Here is a 6865-nt window from a genome sequence, read left to right as displayed (position 1 = left end):
GGCCCTTTGATCTTCGGCACGTTATTATCATGTGATGGCTGGTGCCGGTTGTCGACTCATTTGTCTGTGAGCACAATGAGCTTTACCAATTAGTCCTTGTTTTTGGGTAGCCCCAGCGTCAGTTTGTTCTATAAAAAATAATACTTTTTTAGTTATTACTTATTTGGAAGAACCGTAAACGAATGTCACTGTATATGGCATAAATATTGGCGTAGATTGGATCGTTTGGACCAAGACACCTTTTGCTGATAAATCCTAGCTGCTGGTGCCGTAGTTATACTAGACATAACTTCATAGCTCGTCCAGTGATGTGGGTAGGTGTTTTCGCAGTAATCAAGAAGTCAAGGTGTAGTTGTCCTTCCATCTGTTTTCGTCGCTTAACTAAGCTTTTGGTAGGCGATTGGCCAGAGAGGATTGTTTCTTTGAGAGGCACCTCCGATGATGTTCAAGCATTTGTTGTTCGGCTTTGCCTACAAAAACCGATTGCTGTTGTATTTAAAAATTTTTACTGCTTGGGAAGACCCTAATTAAGGATGATAGTGCAAAACAAAGCCGTATTGAAACTAAAGTGTTTCAACTTTCAAATAAGAGTGATGAAGATAACAAGGGGGTATTCTCCGCGTAGACTACATCAACTACTTGAAAATTTAACTAAAATAAATGCGCGATTAGTGTATCAAGGTCCAAGCTTTACCTTTCTATATTTCCGTTTCGCACTGAAATGTGAACCCTTTGATTTAAAAGCTGGCAAAAATACTCGCTGGCCTTGTTCGGGTCTTAGTGTTACCTTGATATGAATGCCTATCGTAACTTTAAAACCGACAGAAGCGTTATTTGGCTTTCTGCAGTCAATGACAGTGAGTAACGGAGTTTTTGCCGATTGATACGGAAGGCCTTTGCTTTCAAAACTGACCGAGTTATATTCAAGTAATGATTATCTTAAGTTGGCTTCATCAGGTACTATGTATGATACGTAAGTGATTTCGCGAATAATTTTGTCTCGGCCAAAAAAAGGGTATAGTATATTGCCAGGGAATAACTTCTCATTAGCAGAGCCGGGCTTCGAAATTAGCCGCGCTGATAACATGGCAGCTGACTTTGCTGAAAGGCCGGTTACCTTAAAAAGCAGAATAAAGAATTTAAACAGATGACAATCAGGTAAACGTCTAGGTATCATTCGTCATCGGAGGACAAAGAAAACTAAACCACCAAAATTTAACATTCATCCGTTTTCATGAGTAAATCTTGCAGGCATGGAAGAAAATGTCAAAGATGTTAACTAAATCACTCTAGTTTGCCAGAGGATTCGTTTGATCTGAGGAATACGAAAGGATTCATAAAAAATAAAGACCTGTAAAAGTTGGAATTTTCGAACTGGGTAAGATGAGTTACTGTAGCCTTCGAGTTTAGAATCGATGGTTACTTACTATTGGGACAGATTGCAGGGAGTTCTCGTCGTTTTATGGGGTATGTTTGTTGCAGCATGTTTTTCTCTTTCTTACGGGGCTTAATAATTTCAGAATCTTTTCTCGAGGGAGACCTCTCTAACTCGGCCCAAAGAGAAGGTAGTGACAAGACCAGCGTGGTTCTTGTGACTACTGAATATCAAACTCTACTATTGTTGACCGCATGAGCAATCATGTTTGCCTTTTGTTCCCGGCGTAAAGAGATTTCATCGTTATCTCGTGTTCATCGAAGAACATAAACGGGAAGCCGCCAAGGTGTTGCCCTATCGTCTGAACTTTGCAAAGTCTGACTGGGGCTTACGTTTCAATTAACAATGAATCAGTCGACTAGTTGGTTAGTAATGGTGTCATAATTTACTGGTTTCAAATTGAATAACCAAAATTACTCACTAAAATTGGCTTGGGACAATCGAAAGGTAAACCATGTCTGTCTGCAGTCGTGCTTTCTCGGTTTTTTCAATAAATACGTATTTGGCTTTTCTGAACTTCAACTGGACGCCTTTTGAACCGACTTTCAATGCCAATATTCTACCATCATGGCTCATTGCATTTTTGCTTGTCATTTACGTTTTTCGGGTAGAAGCAAACACGCACATGACTGAAATACAATAATTTTTAGTTGTTGAAGGAGAGAAGCAAGACAATATAGTGATTATGCATGCAGCTTTGTTCAGTCGGTAGGAACACATGACTGTGTCTTTAGTCTTTAGGAGACCTCGCTCGGTACAGGTGTGAGTCTAGTTATTTCATTTCACTGAAGGGGCTGATTGCATGGAAGGGGGGTAGATCTTAACACTGGAGAGATCCGAGAGAGCGCAACAATTTTTCGCTTTGTTCACATGCAGAAATGTCGTTTGGCTTTACATCTTACTTGGCAGAAGAGCCTACCATATTCGTTATGCACTTAGTGCTACGATCTCTCGAAGGAAATTTGTTTACGCAGTAGGATCAGCTCTCCGCTAGAAGAATCCTATCGCTGGGAAGATCTTAGCACCAGGGCCAAGTAAAACTTTTTGCCTCAGTGTAACTGAATACCAAAAATCCGCAACGATGATCCACTCTCTCTGATCGCCTCTTAATTTAAATCTTCAAGATCTTTCATGCACTATGTAAACAGCCCTCAAGGTGTACATTTGTGTTCATTTATCAGTTCTGCCAAAACCATTGCAGCGATATCATCATATATATCTTTATTTACCTCGGATTTTAGAGTAGCTTGGTGTAGCTAATATCTTCGAGCATTTACCCTCCCAACCATGATACACCACAGAGGACAGACCACAATACCGGGAACTCCATGTCCTACGCCTGAGCCCAATTATGAAGAGCTTATAGTCACTTCAAAAGAGTGGACCAGATATCAGCGTGGAATCGTGAATTCTTCTCAACGTTCGCTGTGTATTACCTGGAGACGTCTGTCAAACTTGCGCTATATTTTAATTTCTTGTCGTCCAATGGCTGTTAGTCTTAGTCTGTTAGATCAAGCCCTGTTCACTTGAAAGTCTCATCGGACGAGCGAGTCTTTAATTTTTGAAACTGAGGGATTTAAAAATAAGGCAAAACAATGAAGAGGACAAAGGAGGACAGGTTACAACTGGCGTTTGACTGGTGTAGTATGCTTCAACAAACGCTCGTTTGTAATAATCTCACTAAGCATTGGGACAGTAAGGATTAGTAAAACTCTCGTAAAAGAAGACATACTTAATACTCACTCAAAGATTGCGCTCGTGTCTCCTTCTTTTTTTTTTTTTTAAGGTGGTTAAATTATTTTGGGGGTCAATGTGGTACCCGAATTTATTCTAAACGTCACATTTTATAAAAATGGTGAGAAAACTGGTCACTTGTTGTTATGATGTGGGAGAAGCTTAAGTGCAGTTGCGTTACTACGCTGAATCAACTTGGTTGATTGCGGAAAAAATGGCTGTTTGGTTTGAACCCTTTGAGAAGCAGAAAGACATTCAATGGAGGTCTTTGTAATTGATTGTCAAGTACAGTCATTTCTCGATCATATTGTTTTGGTATAGGGGAAACTGAAGTGCCACATGGCTGGCCCGGTACCTTGAAAATTGTCAATTAATTTACGCCACACGTACAAAAAGCAACATTGTTAAACATTGCAGGTTTGTTTTAGCTGCTTGAAAGATTGTGACACCACCAGTCTCGCTGATGTTGCTGTTTGAAAGAATTTGACATCTCCGCTTGTGGGTTTTTGCATGGAGCTTCCACTGTTTAAGAAGAAAATCGATGCAAGTGTTGGTTCTCTTTAACCCCAAAATCTAATGGAAGTTCTTTGCAATTTGTATGATTTTGCTGAAAAGGATTTTCTAAGTGAAAAATCAGGAGATGATAGCGAATGGAATATTAACCGTATTTAATAGGACTGCACTAAATTGTCATTTTATAAAACCGCAACCAGCAGAAAGCCAACATCGTGTGGCAGAGTAATTCAAGTGAGTGTTTTCGGAGTAACTGTACTGTTTTGAGACTGCAGGAAATGCTTTTGCTCTGTAAAAGAAACAATTCGGTGAGTTTGTAGTCTATACATTTCCTTCACTCTAAATTATTAGTTTACCCCGCAAAACAAACGCAAAACGCGGTTGGCTTGGTCGAAACAATGGTGACTGATGAGAATCATTTGTGCATTAGGTTAGAACTGGGGTTAGGATTTATTGAGAAGGATATCGTAACTTATTATATTTTTGTTTGTTGTGCCGTAAATAATGAAGACCGAGATCTGTGCTATCCACCATAAGTTTCAAAGATTTGGAAAGCATGGTTGGCGTAGAGTTGAGAGAAGTATCGGCGTTCTACCAGTGTAGCCAGGGAGTAGATCCCGGGGTCGGCGTCATATGTGATTTGAGTTTGTTGACTCTCCACTTTGCTTGAAGAGGTTTCTTCTTCGGGTACTCCCTTGTCCCCTTCTTATCCAAAACCAACATTATACTTGATTTGATCTGCCAAAGATGACTTGTAATCTCTCCGATTGGTAGAGCACTTGTGATCCACTATGTATCCTTGAGACTCTCAAAAATTCGTCATCATAATCGTCATAATTATGACAATATTTTTTGTGAACTAACTTTATTAATTTCTCAAATTATACATAGAGGTGAAAGCAACAACTACTGCAAATAGTATACATTTATTTAGTGAACATCAGTAGCGCTGGTTTTGTGTGTGACTGTTCGATTTTTTTATTTAATGAGATTGACGCATGGTTTGGTTGCCTGAGTTGTTTTTATTACAATTCGTTGTCTCCCTTTACTAGCATTCTCCTGGTGGTCGCGTGGTCTCTGGGTACTTTTTCATTAATATTGGAAACAAATTCTATCCAATTCACGTATTCCCTACCAGTAATCTCAGTTGCCGAGCCATCTGGGAGATGGTCAAGAACGATTTCGTTACAATATGCATGGAATTTTTTTTTTTTTTTTTTCAGGTCTTTTTTGCTTCCACTTCAGTTGCTCTCTCAGCTTCGTTAAAATTCTCGTTTAGGGTCACCACAAAACTCAAGTTCAAAATGATATTCAGCTCCCAGAGAGCGTGATAGTTCAGCTCGTAGAGCAATGCAGCCAAAGCTAACCACCCTCTAGTTTCTGTAACGCGGTTTGTACAGCGGCGTCGATAGGAACGTTGGTAAACAGCTACTGTACGTCGAAAGACACCGTGATTTCGTTGTCTAGGATAGTAGGAAGAAGCACCTGTCCTCTGCTCTTGTCTCTAATGGTTACCCTTTTTCTTTCTTGCAGAAAATCACCAAGACCAGGAAATCGAGTAGCAGTGCTGAACCCACGATCGAGTACAAGTCTACTGCGGTTTTACTATATTTCAAAGGCCTATCCGAACAACTTCGCCGCTGCCTACAGCAACAAGGCATACGCGCTGTTTTCAAGGCGGAGAGTACATTAAGATCACATCTAGTACGACCGAAAGACGCTGTCGAGCCGACTAAACAAGATGGCGTGGTTTACAGGATTCCCTGTGAATGCGGTGAAGTCTACATCGGCGAGACTGGAAGACCTATGCAAGATATAATCAAAGAGCATGAGCGAGACATCCGTTTCAGAACACGCTAACAACACCGGACACAACCCACTTTGGAACAAAGTAAAGTTTATTGATCGTGATCCTCATTGGTACACACGCAGGGTCAAGGAGGCGATTCACATAAGACTTCACCCTAAAAACATCAACAGGGATAGTGGAAGCGTGGATGCCCACGATCAAGAAACACAACAACAGCAGAACCGTACAAATAGTGGAATAGAAATTTCGAAAGCATGGATGCCCAAGATCAAGAAACACAACAACAGCAGAACCGTACGACAGCGGACCGCCGAAGGAACCGTGACATACCGAACTAGCGAGGACCGAAATGCACCAATCACAGCGGAGCATCCTGCTTAAAAGGTTACGCGTAACCAGTCGACCTCATCGCCTGATGAAGACTAGCAGTATGCAGTCCAAACTTCGCGATCTACGTCACAAGTGACCACATCGTGAGACAAACGAGAATACTTTATTATTATTGTCCTTCACCACGATGAATAACAGCAACCTTTTTTACGACTTTGTATTGTATTGTTCCTCTCTCTCACTTTGGGCATCCTCTGGATCATTTTGTAAGCAGTCAGGCAGTCCTAAGGCGAACATGTGTTTAGGAGATCGAAACCATGTTAATAAGAACCCGTCGTTGTTGGCTAGGACATGTGTGTCGGATGGATGACGCCAGATCAGAGCGCCCAAACATCTTTTGTTTGGTGAACTTTCTGTTGGCTGTCGCCCTGCCGGTCGACCAAAATTCCGCTTTAAAGACTCTGCTGGAAGAGCATTAAATATGAATTGTTACTGGGTTGCCTATGGGCAAACCCAGTTGAGGTCTGCGTTTAGTTTGTTTGTTTTCTTTTTTTTCTTTTTTTTCTTTTTTTTTTTTTTTCCGTGTCGGTAAAAGTCTTGCCTGTCACTCCCCTGGTAAGTGGTGTCTTTGTGTATAGAGCCTTCTGCGCGTATTTTCTTAGGATCGAGAGGGTAGTGGAACTGCGTAGATTTCTCAGGTGGACACAGTAGAATCATTAACTTAGCGTGCAATGGCGTCGAAAGTCATGCAACGCGAATGGCATTTAGTGGATCCTTAAACAAAATATACCCTTATGGAGCTCAATAATGGAAAGTCAGTTGGATAAACTAGGCAGGAATCTCAAAAGCGACGAGTACTGGACTTCGACAACAATCTATCGCCCGTCGAGACGAAATCAAAGTGAGCAGTATTTACCTGAAGTACATGGTAATTTGACACAATTGAGTTTCTTGTCTTCACGCACGCAATGAAATAGGAAGACGTTTTCGCCTCTAAGAGCAAATATGTTGTTTGTTTCAATAAAATTTTCGCTGGAAAAGGA

General features: G+C 40.9%; 1 long non-coding RNA gene across 1 annotated transcript; it reads left to right on the top strand.

The window, feature by feature from the left end:
* LOC138045792 (uncharacterized) lies at positions 1-6865 on the top strand. The gene is made up of 2 exons (XR_011131663.1): positions 1-314; positions 5216-6865. It is a non-coding gene; the product is annotated as an uncharacterized lncRNA (long non-coding RNA).

Source organism: Montipora capricornis, chromosome 4, assembly GCF_036669925.1.
Source record: "Montipora capricornis isolate CH-2021 chromosome 4, ASM3666992v2, whole genome shotgun sequence".
In the NCBI taxonomy this organism is placed as follows: Eukaryota; Metazoa; Cnidaria; class Anthozoa; order Scleractinia; family Acroporidae; genus Montipora; species Montipora capricornis.
The sequence above is the reverse complement of the archived record's forward strand: the minus strand, read 5'-3'. Positions and strand labels throughout refer to the sequence as shown.